The 19,055-nt window shown below is 39.9% G+C and overlaps 1 protein-coding gene across 1 annotated transcript in view; it reads left to right on the top strand.

The window, feature by feature from the left end:
* The first annotated feature begins 12,941 nt into the window (after nucleotides 1-12,941).
* Nucleotides 12,942-19,055, top strand: part of LOC111147587 (BRD4 interacting chromatin remodeling complex associated protein like) — a 55,237-nt gene continuing 49,123 nt past the window's right edge. The window contains exon 1 of the mRNA XM_022503707.1: nucleotides 12,942-12,965. The gene's annotated coding sequence lies outside the window, so the exon portion shown is untranslated. The remainder of the gene's footprint in view (nucleotides 12,966-19,055) is intronic.

Here is a 19,055-nt window from a genome sequence, read left to right as displayed (position 1 = left end):
TGGTTAAGCAGCTGCCTTCGGCTCGGGTCATGATCCCAGCGTCCTGGGATCGAGTCCCACATCGGGCTCCTTGCTCAGCAGGGAGCCTGCTTCTCCCTCTGCCTCTGCCTGCCATTCTGTCTGCCTGTGCTTGCTCTCTCTCCCTCTCTCTCTCTCTGACAAATAAATAAATAAAATCTTTAAAAAAATAAAATAAATTGTTTCTACCTTTGGAAAAAAAAAAAATTTCCATGTAGAGACTATTACCCACACACCAAAAGATCAGATTTTTTTTTTCTCCTGATTACTGAGAGTAAAAGTTATTTTTGTGTGGTTTTGATTTGGAAGTACTTCTTCTAGGATTTAAAATAAAAATGAATGCTGCTATATTTAGATTGGTTTTAACTCTGGCATTTCCTAGAAGTGCAAAGAAATATATTTAGAAATAGGTCACTTTATTCTTCCTATTTGTATTCTGATTCTCTAGATCTGTGAGAATCTCAGGATTGGAGAGATCCACAAGAGCCCAAATCCTTTTCTCTAGGTGTGATCACACTTAAAAGATGAGTATTTACAACTGGATATGTTTGGAGCTGCTTCTATCCACAGACCTCAAGATGGCTTTTTTTATTTTCAAATTTTAAAGCTGTTTTACTTATCTGACTTTATACAGCATGTGATATCCTTACTATTTTTCTGTTACAGCATATATCATGTAGATAAAAGAATCTGAAAGTAAATGTCCAGAGAGAGTAATACAAAGAGAAATAAAATTTGGGTAACCCTGCTGTTTGGGAAAAAAAAGGGGTGGGGAGGACCTTCACATACCTAGGTATGTGAAGTTGACATTATGCCACGTGAAACACCTAATGCATCCCAAAGAAAATTTGCTTATCTTTTTGATGGTATTTTCCAAGTACAAATACATTGCTATATATGCTTTTTTCATTTGCAAAGCCATGTTCAAGTTTTAGAGTTAAATTAGACACACAGTCAATTAAGAAATTACCATATGTCCTGCAGGAGTCTGTTTACAGAGCTCCCCACCAACCCTCACAGAGGGAATTGTGCAGGCCCTGCAGTCAAGTTAAGGAAAAGATCTGCAGCTAATGTTACAAAGTTGTCTCAAGGGGTTTTCAGAAACACACATGTTGTGTATGCAGCACAACAGGCACAATGTAGAGAGTAGGCTCAAGTGTTTGTGTAGGTGAATACTTCTGTTCTCTAAATAACTGTATAATATAAATTTAGATAAATTATTTTATAGAACAATTTTCTTCAATATGGTTAAATTCTCCCAGCCAGAGTTTCTGCTGTCATTAGATCAGAAAATGACATAAAACCTATTTGACATTAACTTTTTATTTTTGTCACATGTTACATAATTTCCCAACTCATAATTCTCATTTAAAGTATGTTCTGTGTTTCATATTGCCTGTGAAAACATTACTTAAGCTTGACTCTCAAGAATGTCTTCAGGTTATAAGATGCTGTAAAAGTCACAAAGCACATATTTTCCTTTCAGAGCATGAAATGGATTTGTGTGTGTGTGTGTGTGTTTGTGTGTGCATGTGCAAATAAAATACATCCTTTTAAGATTAATTTAGAAGTATATATTCTAGGGATGCCTGGGTGGCTCAGTCGGTTAAGCATCTGCCTTCAGCTAAGGTCATGGCCCTGGATCGACTCCCATATCTTGCTCCTTGCTCAGTAGAAAGCCTACTTCTCCCTCTGCCTGCTGTTCCCCTGCTTGTGCTGTCTCTCTCTCTGACATAATAAATAAATAAAATCTTTTTTTAAAAAGTATATATTCTAAATTTTTCTTACACTGCTTTCTAGAATGCTTCTTTTCTAAATGGAGTGTCAAAAATGAATCTTTTGAGGAAATATTACTCTATCTGCTCTGAAAGAAAAAGGCACTGCACTGATGTCATCATCAAATATTTGTTAAATGCTGATTTTGTACAGGGCACTTAGAGGTTATAGGAACACATAATCTAGCTCGGTGAATAGTAGGTGTGCACAGAAAAAGACACAATGGTATATGAGAAGTGCCAAGTGAGTGGTATGAGTGAGAGCAAAGGAGAGCCTTCAAAGTGTGGGAGAGCATCGTGCTCCTGCATTCAGCGATGATTGAGCACCTAACCTGGGCCAGGTGCCGTTCTGGGCTCCCAGATCCCTCAGTGAACAAAAGACCAAGGCCCTTCTCTCATAGGAAGACAGACAGTAAACCCAGGTAAACACTGTAGTAAGTTACAGGAAAGAAAATAAGTCAAGATAAGGAAAATGTAGACTGCTGGGGAATGGGAAGGTGGTCATGGTCATGGATCCGCCATCTGAGCAGAGACTTGAAGTGAGGGACAAGGCTGGGGATATCCAAAGGAACCACATTCCAGGCAGAGAGCAGCCAGTGCAAAGGGCCTGAGACATGAGCATCCCAAGTGAGTTCAGGGCATGGCAAGTCAGCAAGGGATAGAATCAGAATGGGGGGCAGAGGGGTTGAGGGGCTGAGAGAGTAGTTGTGTAGGGCATTGCGGGTATCCACAGTTGAGTGTAGGAAAGGACTTTGTTTTTTACAGTGAAGAAAGTGGGGATTCATTGGAGGGTGTGGGCTTATTTTTTTTTTTTTTTTAAAGATTCATTTATTTTACAGAGAGATCACGAACCAGCACGGGTTGGGGCATAAGGGGAGGGAGAGAGAGAAACCTTAATAGACTCCACACTGAGCATGGATCCTGATTCCATGACCCTGAGATCATGACTTGAGCCAAAACCAAGAGTCGGACACTTAATGGACTATGCTACTCAGGGGCCCCTTGGCTTATGTTTTAAAGGCATTACTCAGGAGGTTGGGATGAGAATAGATTGTAGGGGGTAAAAGAATGAAAGCAGACCACATGGGATATGATGATGACTTGGATCAGGGAGATGGCAGTGGAGGGTGGTACGTGGTTAGATTCTGATCTGTTTTGGAAGTGCAGCCAAGGGGCTTTCTTGATGGATGTGGAGCAGAAGAGAATGAGCAGTCAAGGGTTACATATAGGAAATGGAATTTGAGCTGAAGCCTGGAGGAATTTGTTGACCACAAGAAGATGGCATAAGTAGAGGAAATTAGGTGGGAAGGAACTAAATTAGGTGAGGAGTGTAAGAAAGGGGTAAGACAGTGAGGAAAGTTCTTTGATGGAGTGAGAAGTTTGTAAAAGAGAAAGGAAAGTCGGGGGAAAGGAAGGCTGGGAAGGGAATTTGGGATCAGTTTGTGAAATGCACTAAATGCAAAGTCCAAGTATATGAATTTTTCCCTTACATGTTAAAAAAATAACAGTTTTCAAACAAGGCATTGGTGCAACTTAAAAATAAAGAAGCATTGTAGTTAATAATAGCTTCGGAACCAGACAGATTGGGGTTCCACCCCTCGCTCTTTTCCTTTCTGTGCTGTCTTTGAGTAAATTATATAACCTCCCTGAAGGAATGTGCCCAGTTTCTCCCTCTGGATTGAGAACTTACCATTCCAAGGAAGTTTGTAAGCATCAAATGAGAGCATGCATATAAAAGTTTACATAGTGCCTGACCCATGTGGATCTCAGCTATCACTGCTACTTAAAATTATTATTGCTATGAAAAGTAACATTAAAACAGTGTTTCATTAGACATGTCTGCTACCAGTGAATGAATGGCTCCTTTAGGAATTGAAGTGGACTTTTTGTCTAAAGTGAATTATTCCTGTCAGTATTTCTGTCCAAGACTGGGCATTGCCCCTTGAAATTCCTATTAGTTGTCCAGTAGTATATCAGAACAGCAGGGGATGTAATGCAGAATTTCCCCCCAAACATTTAGAGATCAAATCTAACAGATTGCCATCTTGATATTCCCAGTTTAGTACAGAAAAGCTTCTGAGAAATGTAGCAGCAGAAACCTAATGTCACTTTAAAACCCAGTTGCCCAAAATTAAGGTCCTGCTGAATGCTGTTCTGCAGAACACAGATTTAGAAAATGCTGGTAAAATTAAAAAAAAAAAAAAGCATATGGGTTTTGATTTCATTTACATATAAAAATATGCCTTAAATGTAAAAATGTACTAAAGAAGAAGACTGAAAGATCATGTTCCATGGTATCAGCTCAGGATGCCATAACAAAATATCAAAGGCTTATGGGTGGCCTAAACAACCGAAGTTTATTTTCTCACAGTTCTCAAGGCTGGGTAGTCCAATGTCCGCATCCCAGCCAATTTGGTTGCTGGGCAGGGCCCTTTTCCTCATTTGCAGACAGCTTTTTCTCCGTGTGTCTTCACCTGGGCTCTGATGTCCCTTCCTCTTATAAAAGCACCAGCCTTGGGGCGCCTGGGTTGCTCTGTCAGTTAAGCATCCGATTCTTGATTTTGGCTCAGGTAATGATTTCAGGGTCCTGGCATCAAGCCCCGAGTCGGGTTCCACACTGTGCAGGGAGTCTGCTTAAGATTCTCTCTCTTGGGACACCTGGGTGGCTCAGTCAGTTAAGCATCTGCTTTCAGCTCAGGTCATGATTCCAGAGTCCTGGGATCAAGTCCCACATCTGGCTCCCTGCTCAGTGGGAAGTCTGCATCTCCCTCTGCCCCTCCCCCTGCTCATGCTCTCTGTCACTCTGCTCTCAAATGATTAAATAAAATCTTTAAAAAAATTCTCTTTCTCCCTCTGCCCCTCCACTGTAACCTCCTTCCCTCCTTCTCTTAAAAAAAAAATAGACACACACACACACACACACACACACACACACACACACCCTGTCTTCAAACCAGTCATACTGGGGGTTAGGGTTTCGAACATGAGTTTTGGAAGGGACACAGTTCAGTCCATAGCAGTCACCTCTAGGCAGTGGAATCATAAGTGATTTTCATTTTCCTCTTTATACACTTCTGTACTTTCCAAACTTTCTGTAGTTGTAGGGGTTGAGTGAAACTAGATTCTATTTCTAGATTCCATTTATATGAGGTACCTAGAGGAGTCAGATTCATAGGGACAGAAAGTACAGTGGTGGTTGCCAGGGGCTGGGGGGAGAGCGGAATGGAGAATTAATGTTGAATGTGTACAGGTTTTCCAGATGAAGACTTTTGAAGACAGCTGGTGGGACGGTTGCACAATGATGTAAATGTACTTAATACCACTGAACTGTACACTTAAAAATAGTTAAGGGGCACCTGGGTGGCTCAGTGGGTTAAAGCCTCTGCCTTCGGCTCAGGCATGATCTCAGGGTCCTGGGATCGAGCCCTGAGTCGGGCTCTCTGCTCGGCGGGGAGCCTGCTTCCTCCTCTCTCTCTCTCTCTTCCTGCCTCTCTGCCTACTTGTGATCTCTGTCTGTCAAATAAATAAATAAAATCTTTAAAAAAAAATTAGTTAAGATGGGGGTGGCTGGGTGGCTCAGTCAGTTAAACATCTGCCTTCGGCTCAGGTCATCAAGTCCCACATCGGGTTCCCTGCTCAGGGGGGAGTCTGCTTCTCCCTCTCCCTCTGCCCTGCCTCCCTCATCAGGCTTGCTCCATCTCTCTCTCAAATAAATAAAATCTTAAATAAAAAGATTTTATTTATTTATTTGACAGAGAGAGATCACAAGTAGGCAGAGAGGCAGGCAGAGGGGGAGGGGGAAGCAGGCTCCTCGAGAGCAGAGAGCCCAAGGCGGGGCTCGATCCCAGGACCCTGAGAACATGACCTGAGCCAAAGGCAGAGGCTTAACCCAAATAAGTAAAATCTTAAAAAAATACTTAAGATGATAGATTTTATGGTATATGTACTTTACATACACACACATGCAAATATTCCCAAGACCCTCCATCAGAAAAAAAAAAAAAAAAAAACTTCTAAAAAAAATACACAAATATACAGCTTTCAGAGTTAAACAAATGGTTAAGTACTAGTTCTGTGTTGGTCTAGAGGTTCTCAAACTTGAGTTCATATCAGAATTATGCAGATGGCTTGGTTAACACCCCTTGAGTTCCAGATCTAGTAGGTCTGGGATGGGCCTGAGAATGTGCATTTTTAACAAGTCCCCAGGTGGTTGAGAACCACTGGATAAGAGCAAGTTTTTGTTCCTGGTTTATAAAAATGGTGATTTGAGTCAGAGGTGAGGCTTCTGTGAGAACATTCCAGAAGCTCTCAGCATCAGCTTTAGTTTCCTTCTAACAAATTGTTTGCTTGTTTTTATTTTCAAATAATTTAATTTTTGGATTTTTACCCCAGGGAATAATTATGGTCATTTTATACAAATAGAAAGAAATCACTCATTTTTATTTTACTTTATTTTTTAGTAAGCTTTACATGGGGCTTGAATTCACGACCCCCGAGATCAAAAGTCACATGCTCTACCCACTGAGCCAGAAATAACTTGTTTTTACAAACATATATTACAGTGTTTAAATATGTGACAGGCATGTAACATTAACTTTGTTTCTTAGATTAGGATTATTTCAGTCCAATGGCTAGACTGAGGTTATCTATTTAATGATTAACTCTTTTCTTATTTCAAACTAAATCTGCCCATGTACGTATGGAAGGCAGGTGAAGATAAGGTTTATGGCAACTCCCCTCCCACCGTTCCCTCCTGTAAAAAAACAAAAACAAACAAACCCCACAAAAATGACAAAACCTCTGAGAAACCCTGTAAATAATTGGGGTAAATATTACTCATACCACTTCAGCTGTTCTTTTTTTTTTTTTTTTAATATTATTTATTTGACAGAGAAAGAGAGAGATCACAAGTAGGCAGAGATGCAGGCAGGGGTGGGGGGAAACAGGCTCCCCGCTGAGCAGAGAGCCGGGTGCAGGGCTCGATCCCAGGCCCCCGAGATCATGACCTGAGCCGAAGGCAGAGGCTTAACCCACTGAGCCACCCAGGTGCCCCTACTTCAGCTGTTCTTAATTCTTAGAGATTTCCACTTTGTGGCTATCCGTAAGAGCTTACAAAGGGAAAATGACCCCCCAAGCCAAGGTTGTACCTACACTAGATTCTGTAAACATCTCTAGACATGGACTGTCCAATATGGTGCCCATTAGCCATGTATGACCAGTAGCACTTGAAATGTGACTAGCACCAGTTGTGATAAGCTCTAGTGTAAAGTCCGCACTGGAGTTTTAAAGACTTTGTATGGAAAAAAAAAAAAAAAAAAGATGTAAACTACCTCATTAGTTTTATACTAATTACGTGTTGGAATGATTAAATAAATATTTTTCTTTTTTAATTTTTTAAAAATATTTTAGTTATTTATTTGACAGAGAGAAGACAAAGTGAGAGAGGGAACACAAGCAGGGGGAGTAGGAGAGGGAGAAACTGGCTTCCTGCCGAGTAGAGAGCCCAGTGCGAAGTTCTATTCCAGGACCTTGGAATCGTGACCTGAGCTGAAGGCAGACGCTTAACTGACTGAGCCACCCAGGTGCCCCTATATTAATCTTTTTCATTTAGTCCAAAATATTGCTGGGTATTCTGGACTAAATAAAATATATTAAAATTAATTACACTTTAAAAGTTTTGGCTACTAGGAAATTTTAAATCCAATATGTGGCTCTCACTGACTCATTTCTATTGGACAGCTGAGCTACTCTAGACCTTCTGGGAGTTAAGAAGTGTTGAGGGTGGAGTTCGGGGAGAGAGGAGGGCTCTGGCAAAGTCAACGTGTGAAACATTGGGTTTTAACAAGCAAGAGGTCTAATAAGCATTATGAATTACCAAGAAATATATATAATATGTAGCATTTTCCAAACTCATTTCATTAAGGAACCCTGCCATCCTTTTTTGTTTAAAAAACTTCTTTACCTGCAGTTCTACAAGGAAAAGACTGTAAAATGCTACTCTCAGCCCATGTTCCCAAAAGCTCCTTTCTACTGGCCAGTGGCAATATAGTTCTTACTACTCATGTATACCTTTTTATAGTGATCAATTTAATATAATATGCTTCACTTTTCTCAGCAAAAATACCATATAACTAGTTGATTTAAAATTGTAAAATTTTAACTGGTGGAATACTGAGGTTTTTGCTGTGGGAGAAAATGTTTTAAGATTCTCAATTGCTATCTTTTGGGATGGAAAACTTTTCTAGAAATCGAACCTTCCAAAAATCCTGGTATTTCCACCCACAGCGATGGGAAGCAGCACAAGCTTGGGAATTAGAGATTTTAGTTCAAACTTCTCTCTTGCTACTTAGAAACTCTGCAATGTTGGACAAGCATCTTACATTCTCTGTAAAAATTAGGGTAATAGTGCATACCTGCCAGGATTGTGTTGGAAGGGTTAGAACTGAAGTGCCTGGCAGAGGGAAGGTACTTAGTAAATGTTAGCTAATACAATTTTTTGAAAGATTTTATTTGAGAGAGCGAGTGAGAAAAAAGAGAGCACACGTCGGGGAGGAGCAGAGGGTAAAGCAGACTCCCCACTTAGTAGGGAGCCTGACATGGGACTCGATCCTAGGACTCTGGGATCATGACCTGAGCCAAAGGTAGATGTTTAACTGACTGAGCCACTCAGGCGCCCTTGCTGTTAAAATTTTTATTACCTCATGTGCTATGGTATGTCAATTACTAGTAAAAGGGGCTTAGTATTACTATAAATATCCGTACTAGTATATGTTTATTTTCATGTATACTGTTAATGCTTTTTGTAGTGTGGAAAGTTATCTCAGATGCAGGTCTTATCTTTTTAATAAGATTTTCAACTACTTGAGAGCTGGGACATTATTATATTTGCTTAGCCCTCCAGGACAAGGCTTACCTAATAAATAATCATTAACTCCAGTCCTCATTATCATTAGTATGGTAAATTATAGTGGTACTGCTTAATATGTCATGCTATATTAATGTGCTTTCTTGAAGAAAAATTATTGGGATGTTAAGAGAACCATTAACAGAAGTTGCAAGCTATCATTATAAGTTTAAGAAAAAGCTAAATAATGACAAACCTTCATAGAGAAATCCTTTTACTCAGTAAGGCAAAATCTAAGAACTTAAATATTTAGAGAGGGAAATAGGGTGTTTTTTTAGGCAAAACTGTGAAGACGTAATAAAGCAAGAAAAAGTTATTCTAATTTGTCCAAAAGAATGATACTGAATAATGGTGAAAACAGAACTATGGTTCTGTCCTATCCTTTTTTATTGAAGTATAAGGGACAATGTAGCATTAGTTCAAGTGTACAACACAGTGATTCAACAATTCTGTTCATGTTCATCTCAAGTGTAGCTGCCATTCATCACCAGCCAACAATACTGCAGTACCACTGACTATATTCCTGATGCTCCCCCTTTTACTTCCATGACTTATTCCATAATCCGGAAGCCTGTATCTCCCACTTTCCTTATCCCATCATCCCCCGGACTCACGTCCCTCTGACACGCACCAGTTTGTTCTCTGTATCTATGGGTCAGTTGCTGGGTATTTGTTTTTTCGTTTGCTTTTTTAGATTCCATATGTAAATGAAATCATAGGGTCCTTTTCTTTGTCTGGACTTCACTTAGCCTACTACCTTCTGGACTCATCCATGTTGTCATAAATGGCAAGATCTCAGTAATACTCTGTTAAGTGTGCATGCGTGTGTGTGTGTGTGTATCACATCATCATTCATCTAGCAGTGAGCAGTTAGGTCGCTTCCATATCTTGCTTAGTGCAGATAATGCTGCAATAGACATAGGTGTGTTTTCGTTTTCTTTGGGTAAATACCCAGTAGTGGAATTACTGGGTTGTATGGTATTTCTGTTTTTACTTTTTCTTTTTTAAGGTTATTTATTTATTTATTTATACTTATTTGACAGACAGAGATCACAAGTAGGCAGAGAGACGGGGGGCGGGGTGGAGAAGCAGGCTCCCTGCTGAGCAGAGAGCCCAATGCGGGGCTCCATCCCAGGACCCTGGGATCATGACCTGAGCCAAAGGCAGAGGCTTTATCCCACTGAGCCACCCAGGCGCCCCTCTATTTTTACTTTTTTGAGTAACCTCTGTACTTTTTTCTGTGGTTGTACCAGTTCAGTTCCCACAAACAGCTCATGAGAGTTCCCTTTTCCCCACCTCGCCAACACTTGTTATTTTTTGTCTGTTTTTATAAATAGCCATTCTGGCTCGTGTAAAGTGATATCTCATCGTGATTATGATTTGGATTTGCCAGATCAGTGATGTTGAGGATCTTTTCATGTGTCTGTTGGTAAGCTGTATGTCTTCTTTGGAAAAAGAAAAATGTCTATTCGGATCGGTCTGTCCTATTTTTTTTTTTTTAAAGATTTTATTTATTTATTTGGCAGAAAGAGAGATCACAAGTAGGCAGGGAGTCAGGCAGAGAGAGAGGGGAGGAAGCAGGCTCCCTGTGGAGCAGAGAGCCCTACGTGGGGCTCAATCCCAGGACCCTGGGACCATGACCTGAGCCGAAGGCAGAGGCTTTAACCCACTGAGCCACCCAGGCGCCCCGGTCTGTCCTATTTTAAATGACCCAGAAGTGGTATAAGATAGCGTCAAACTAACTATCTCTTTCCTAAGGAAGAAGGTTGTATTGTAGGCACAGATGTCTCAGAAGATGGAACTGGGTTCTAAATCATTAGACAGTTTCTCCTAACATCATTCAGTTCTGGCACATGTGACTGCCACCTTGAGAATGATGTGGTTTTCAGTAAATAATAATGATAAAAGAATAATTATTATTATTTTATTATTTAAGGACAATTATTAAAATTATTATTATTATTAATCAGAGTGAGTTGTCCTTAAAAAATAAATCCAGCAAGGACGCCTGGGTGGCTCAGTGGGTTAAAGCCTCTGCCTTCGGCTCAGGTCATGATCTCAGGGTCCTGGGATAAGCCCCGCATTGGGCTCTCGGCTCAGCAGGGAGCCTGCTTACCCCTCTCTCTCTGCCTGCCTCTCTGCCTACTTGTGATCTCTGTCAAATAAATAAAATCTTTTTAAAAAATTCTATCAATCAGTCAATCAATCAATCTAGCCTTTTATTCTTAGACCACTGGAAGCTGTCTATAAGTTACTTGACTCCCTTATTTAGGGGTTCGGTAATCTATAGCTGGATAGCCCAGAAGTGAGTATAGAAAAAGTATTAATTCAGGGGCTCCTGAATGGCTTAGTTGGTTGAGCGTCTGCCTTCCGCTCAGGTTGTGATCCCAGGGTCCTGGGATGGAGCCTTGCATGGGATTCCCTGTTCATCGGGGAGCTTGCTTCTCCCTCTCCCTCTGCCGCTCCCCCTGCTTGTGTACTCCTGCTCTCTCTCTGTGTCAAATAAATAAAATCCTTTAAAAAAAAAAAAAGAAAAGAAAAAGAAAAAGTTTAATTCAGATGTCATTCATTTCCAAGCACTCATATAAAAACTAGAAAAGTACATGATTTATTTATGTACGTGTCTTCCACTTTGGATGTTTGGGAGAATGAAGGTGTGAATTTTGAGTAAGCTTTCCAGAAGATTGTCACATATTTATCAGATGAAATTTGCCTTTGTGTCTCACTCTGGTGCAAGGTTGAGATTTTGATGAGCTTTTGCACTGCAGTCTTGGGCTTTTTAAGTTGTAAAATGTATTTCTATTGCTCTCCACTGAGCGTACAAAAAAATTAGCTTTACTTGACCTTTCTTACTCAGGGAATTTTTTGATAACTTTGGCGATACTGAGGAGTGTCCTTTTTGCACTGTTAAATTGACAGCTCTTGGTACCCCCCTGTGTATAAGGCAGTGCCTTCAGCATCTTTGCATTGCAAAAATTATATCAAACAGTGTTTAGGAATGACCACTTTGTGCTTAGCAAGTATAAAAATAGCTTGTGGATTACCTGCAGATGTTTAGAATCCCACTGTCTGTTATTGGATTGAGTTTATTCACTTCTCATGGTAAACAACTGTCCTGGGCCTTAGTAGTGTGGAAGGGCTCTGTGGACTGACCCTTAACAGGTCTAGGGATAGAATTTGAGGGAGGGTGGACCATGAACTTGGATATGAAAAAAATTGCTTGTTATTTTCTCTAGACTCCAGTTGAAATTTATCATTTCCTTAATCTGTGAATGAAGGCCACAAACTGTGGTATTAACAGTGCCTGGGAATTTGTTACTAGTAGAAATATCTTTTTAATCCCCTTACATTTGCAAACATCTGGAAAGATTACTGTCTTCTAAATGATAGTAGTTATTAGACTCACCACTAAATCTTGTATACTAACACATTGACAAAGAATCACTTATACAACCATATCACAGTTTTTAAATATCTTTATATATATATTTTTTAATAAATGCATTTTTAAAAATCCTACATGTATTATGCACCTCGAAATATTACTCTGCAAAGAACCCGTAGGCTTCACCAGAGAGCCAAAAGGCACACAAAGTTTCAAGAACCCTCCTCCTTCCTTGGGGAGATTTCTTCCCACAGCCAGATCTGGTATCTGTCGGTAGTTGGGAGGTAAACTGCCTCAGCTTCTCTGATCCCATTGCTTACTGAGGTTAACTTTAACTGATGAGCCATGGTTCCTTCATCTCACTTCAGTGAGCATCTGTCCTAAACTTGCCAGTTTGGAGAATGCTTTTCTGGGGTGGGGGGGGAAGGTTTTTCGATCATGGATCTACAGATAGTTATGGTCTTTGGGGGGACAGTAAGAATATTCATAAATGTTTTACTTTTTATTTTATTTAAAATTTATTTTCATAACAAAGTTTTCCATTTTAGCCATTTTAAGCACAGTTCTGTGCCATTAAATACATTCACAATGTTGTGCAACCATTACCACCACCCTTCTCCAGAATTTTCTCATGTTCTCCAACTGAAACTCTCTTCCTTTCAGTCTTTTTTTTTTTTTTAAGATTTTATTTATTTATTTGACAGAGAGAGATCACAAGCAGGCAGAGAGGCAGGCAGAGAGAGAGGAGGAAGCAGGCTCCCTGCTGAGCAGAGAGTCCGATGCGGGGGCTCGATCCCAGGACCCTGAGATCATGACCTGAGCCGAAGGCAGCGGCTTAACCCACTGAGCCACCCAGGCGCCCCCTTTCAGTCTTTTGATAGAAGTAAGTATAAATATAAATTCTCTTCACATGGCATTTCTTAGGGTTTATAAAAGATTCTACACTAGATAGATGTTTATATGTCTCTTAAATGGAATATAGAAAGGTGAGATTAATTCAGCTTCTTTAAAATTTTTGTAGAAACTAAAGTCTTTTTTTTTTTAAAGATTTTATTTATTTATTTGACAGATAGAGATCGCAAGTAGGCAGAGAGGCAGGCAGAGAGAGAGAGGAGGAAGCAGGCTCCCTGCTGAGCAGAGAGCCCGATGTGGGGCTCGATCCCAGAACCCTGGGATCATGACCTGAGCCGAAGGCAGAGGCCTTAACCCACTGAGCCACCCAGGTGCCCCGAAACTAAAGTCTTGTTTGGAATAATATACTGCAGGTATATTTATTCATATTCTTTCTTATACTGTTTTTCTAAAAGATTGTATTTATTTGAGAGAGAGAGAATTAGGGAGAGCATGAGAGGGCGAAGGGGCAGAGGGAGAAGTAGACTCCCCACTAACCAGGGAACCCAGTGCGAGACTCAATTCTCCAGGACTCCAGAATCATGACCTGAGCCAAAGGCAGTTGGTTAAACAACTGAGCCACCCAGGAGCCTCTCTTACATCTTTTTTTTTTTTTTTTTTAATATTTCTTCATTTGGGGTTTTTTAAATTATTTTTTTTAATTAGGCTCCATACCCAACATGGGGCTTAATCTCAGGATCCTGAGTTGGTAGAGTCACATGCTCTACCAACTGAGCCAGCCAAGTGCCCTTTAAATCATTTTTACTTAAAAAATGTTTCTCTTATTCTCTTCTCCTTAATTGCTTTTGTGCACATATCTTCCTTGTGAATCCACTTTTACAAGAGGGGACCCTAGACATCTCTTGTTTAGTAACATCATTGACTTCATAAAATGGAATTTTGTTTGTTAATAGTGGTAGTTGTTTTTATAGTGCTTGTTTTTCTTGGAACATACCATAAAACCGAAATATTTTGAATGTTACTCATTGAGAGAGAGCAATGAGAGTCAAGAGTTTGCATAATAAGTTTAACCAGATTGCTAGTAAATATTTTTTGCTTATAACTACTGCCATTTAAAAATCTCTTTTTTTTTAAAGATTTTATTTATTTGACAGAGAGAGAGATCACAAGTAGGCAGAGAAGTAGGCAGAGGGGGAGAAGGAAGCAGGCCCCCACCAAGCAGAGAGCCCGGACGTGGGCTAAATCCCAGGACCCTGAGATCATAACCCGAGCCAAAGGCAGAGACTTAACCCACTGAGCCACCCTGCCGCCCCTCAAAATATCTTTTAAAAACAGTTCCATACATAGGGACAATAATACAAACTACACTGGCAGATAGCAATAGTGTCCTATTATATTTGAGGAAGTATAGAGAAAGATTCATTAGTTTTTATTTTAATAGCTTAATTGTTACCACACTGTATTTTAGTGAATTCTTGACTTCAGGATGAGAAGGCAGACAGCAGTCCCTTTTACTCTTTGTTGTGACTTGTACTGTATAATAATACCCATTGTTATCAAAAGTAGAAAAAAGTCACATTGGTAGGGTTTTTGCTTTTACTTCATTTAAAATGTTCTCTTCAAGAAATCCCATTTCCCTAAGGAAGAACTCAAATGACTTAGATACATTTCCATTTCATTTAATAAAACATATCATATTTTTCTGAATAAAACTGAAGTCAGGAAAAAATATCAGCACAGTTTCTGTTTACTATTCAGGTATTTTGTTTTTACGAGAGGATGCAAGTATGACTTGCTTTTGGTGCTTCTAGTTTTAAATTCCTATTCCTGAAAGTTTTGCTAATGTGTTTTTGGTTGATAGATGTTCATCTTTACGGGTGATAAATTTCAACATTGGCATTGCTTCCTCTTGCTAGTTAGCTTGTCATTGGAGCTGAGTCCCTAAATGACCATTTTTAGTGGAAGAACGTAATAAATATAGCAGTTGGTTAAAACAAACTCACCTTTTATTTGGAAGTAAAATACAAGAATTCTTTAACTGAAACAGTAGTGTAACAAAAGAGAACTGACTCATCTTTTTTTTTTTTTTTAAGATTTTATTTATTTATTTGACAGAGAGAGATCACAAGTAGAGAGGCAGGCAGAGAGAGAGGGGGAAGCAGGCTCCCCGCCGAGCAGAGAGAACCCAATGCGGGGCTCGATCCCAGGACCCTGAGACCATGACCTGAGCCGAAGGCAGAGGCTTTAACCCACTGAGCCACCCAGGTGCCCCGACTCATCTTTTTAATACGTATTATTCTCTGTACTGACGTACTGCGATTTATCACAAAGATAGTTTCAATTGCATTTTACTTAATATTTAATAGCAGTCAGGATAGCAGCAGATCTTGGTATCATGTCTCAATCATTTCCTATATATTGTTTTCCATAGTCATTAAAATGCCAGTCACTCTTAAAACATGGTAAATTGGGGTGCCTGGGTGGCTCAGTGGGTTGGGCTTCTGCCTTTGGCTCAGGTCATGATCTCAGGGTCCTGGGATCGAGCCCCACATTGGGTTCTCTCTGCTCGGCGGGGAGCCTGCTTCCCCTTCTCTTTCTGCCTGCCTCTCCACCTACTTGTGATCTCTGTCTGTCAAATAAATAAATAAAATCTTAAACACACACACACACACACAGTAAATTATCAAAACGTTTTTGGCAGGGCATCTGGTTTTTTCCTATAATATAGAGTTGGTTTTCTTTGCTGTGAAGTCCAGCATTGGTGCCTCAAAAAGCCATACATGGCTATTCCAGAGATTCTTCGACTTAACACTTTTACTTCTAAGTCTTTTAATGAATGCAACTATTATTAATATAATAAATTACTGTGCTAAAGACTTGAGAACTCCAAGGCTTTATTTTGCATTTATGTTTAGTACATAAATCCTTGTTTGAGGAGGGTTTATTTAATACCAAATAGATTATAATGGAGCATACACAATCTTTTGCCCATGAATCTTAGAAAGTGACACTTCCTTATGCCTCAGGGATGGAATTATCCGATCTGGAGCAGAGATGGGGAGTCGGTTGACTTCTCACAGCTTTTTCTACACAGTAAGAATGCCCGTCTAGATACATAAGGGCCCAGTATAAGCCAGCAGATCCTGGGCGATGGATCCGCAGCCCTGCATCCCAAATCCTGTGCGTTATGATGTGGAAAAGTGCTCGTGTGTAGCCTAGCTGCATGGGAAACTAAATAATAAGGAACTGACATCACACCTAGAAAAGTTCGATCAAAATCTTAGTAAAGTATTTCAGTAGAGTAAAAGACATTTACTAGGCACATTTACATTAGGCGTTGCACTAAACTCTAATAATACAAAAATGGAAAGAAACTGCCCCAACTTTCATGGAACTTACAATTTAACGAGTGGATCAGAAAACAAAGGTTTGTCATATACCTGTCAGGTGCTAGTAACACATGATACGTGCTCTAGGGATACAAATGAGTGAACAATTAATTTTGCTTGGTGATTTTTAAAAAATAGAGGCAGTGTAATTTTACTCAAAGCCTTAAAAAATAAACAGGCATCATCGCCCACCTCTTGGAGGTGAGTGGGAAGGTCTTCTTGTCTTCTCAAAAATATAGGTGCAAAGCCAAAGAATTTCAAAAGTGATGTAGTAAGTTTGAGGGATATCAAGTGGTCAAGATGGCCAAGAGCCAAGGGGTGGGTAGAGGTTCAGAATGAAGCCGGAGCCTATCGTAAAGAGCCAATATTTCCAGTTGACTGATGTCAAAAAACCATGCAGTGTGAAAGTTGCTCAGCTTATTTACATTCGAATACGTTGCTCTTCAGTATTCTCAAAGCCCTCTAGACTCTTTTTACTTAAATTTGGGCTGTGCTTTGGATGAGAGCAAAAGATAGGCATAATGAAGATAATCAACGAGAGCGATGACTGATCAGTGTCTAAAGACGTGGTCATTGCTTTTAGAATTCTCTCTAAAGACTCCTAAAGACCGCCCAGGGTTGTCAGAGAAGATTCCCAGAGGTAGATTCAAGCTAAATTTTGAATAATGGATGGGATACGAATAGGTATGGGAGAGGAAGAAGAGCATTCAGGTAAGAAGATTGTCTCCTGGGGGCAGACGAGTGGCAGTTTGGCTAGAATAGTGTAGGGGAGTAGTGGGAAATGACTTAGCCCCATTGTGCATCCTAGGCTTACATAGAATTATTTTCCACTTTAGATTGTTTTTGCATAAGAACAACCTGGTGTCCAAAATAAGCATCCTTTCTTGGAAAACTGAACTAGGTTTCAGGGAAAAGGGAATGAGCACACTTTCCCTGGTGTGCCTGATCTTGTTGGAGGTTTTGCCATCTTGTGGCCAACATGCTGGAAAGGTAATAGATTCATTTAGAAAAATGTTCCCTGACAACAATGAGCTATCACCTCGTACCTGTTAGAGTGGCTGTCACAAAAAGACAAGGGGCGCCTGGCTGGCTCAGTCAGTAGAGCATGTGACTCTTGATCTCAGGGTTGTGATTTCGAGCCCTATGTTGGGTGTAGAGATTACTAAAAAATAAAATCTTAAAAAAAAAGAAAAGATAGATGTTGGCATGGATGTGGACAAAAGGGAACCATAGTGCACTTTGCTGGAAACGTAAATTGGTGCAGCCAATATGGAAAACAGTATGGAGGATGCTCAAGAAATTATAAATAGAGCCACTGTATGATTCAGCAGTCCTACTTCTAGTTATATATCTGAAGGAAATGCAATCAATGTCGCAAAGAGATACCTGCATCCCCCCTGTTCACTGCAGCATCATTCACAATAGTCAAGACATAGAAACAATCTAAGTGTCTGTCAATGGATAAAAAAAATTGTTTTACACACACACATGCACACACACACACACACAGACACACACACACACACACACACACACACACATATACATGCAATGGAATATTATTCAACCATGAGAAAGAAACCCTGCCATTTGTGACAGCATGGATGAACACTGAGGCCGTAAGCATAAACCCAAGTGAGAAAAGTCAGACAAAGATCAACAAATACTGTATGGTCTCACTTATAGGCAGAATCTAAAAGAGTCAAACTTGCAGAAACATAGTCGACTGACTGGTGGTTGCCAGAGGCTGGGGGCTGGGAAATGGGGAGATGTTGGTCAAAGTTCTGGGGACATAATGCATAACGTGGTGACCGTAGTGTATTATATACTTGAAATTTGTTAAGACAGTAGATTTTGAATATTCTCTCCACATAAAAAAAATTGGTAACTATGTGAGGGGATGGAGGTGTTAACTAACCTTATTGTAATCATTTCACAATATACACATATATCAAAATCATCACACTGTATACCTTAAACTTACACTTTTATCTCAGTGAACCTGGGGGTAAGAAAGAAATTTTTTTAAATGTTCCTTGAGCTCCTGTTATGGGCCCGGTGCTCTTCTGAGTGCTGAGTTTCCTCAGTGAAGCTGGCGGAGCTGACTTTCGAATGTAACTAAGTAAATGCAGTCAAGATAGGAAGGAAGAAATGAAGAAATTATTTGATGGCAAGGAGCGGAAAGGGTGATACTGAAGGTGGTCTAGGGTAACACGCTCCCAAATAAGATTTCACCTATGACATTGTCCTTCGGTCAAATTACCAAAACACTGAAACCATCCCCTGAGTTTGAAGAGTAAGGAGCCTCAATTTGTGTCTCCGAGCTGACCTGATGCCATTGTTTGCAGGTCCCACCTGACTGTCAGTTGGGAACAAGTTCCCCAGTTTGCCAGAGTAGGTGTTATAATACAAGGGAAAGAGTGATCAACTCAGGTGGTCACAGAGAAAACCCCATAGTAACCCATATTCCTGATGAATCTTCTGGAGGGGGCTGGGGGAATGGGATTCCATGTTTGATTTGTTGGTTGGGTTTTTGTTTTGTTTTTTTGATGTACTATATTTCCTTTTAGGCATTTTTCTTTGTATGTATTTTTTAAAATATTAATTCCAGTGGAGTTAACATGTGGTGTTATATTAGTTTTAGTGTACCAGGATTCCATGTTTTTAATAACCAACTTCATATTATTTTGAATATATCCTAGACATCATAGTAGTTCATTCATACCTATTTC

This window comes from Enhydra lutris, unplaced genomic scaffold, assembly GCF_002288905.1.
Source record: "Enhydra lutris kenyoni isolate GAN:26980312 unplaced genomic scaffold, ASM228890v2 scaffoldscaffold17, whole genome shotgun sequence".
NCBI lineage: Eukaryota > Metazoa > Chordata > Mammalia > Carnivora > Mustelidae > Enhydra > Enhydra lutris.
Note: the sequence above shows the minus strand (reverse complement) of the source record. Positions and strands in the feature narration are given on the sequence as shown.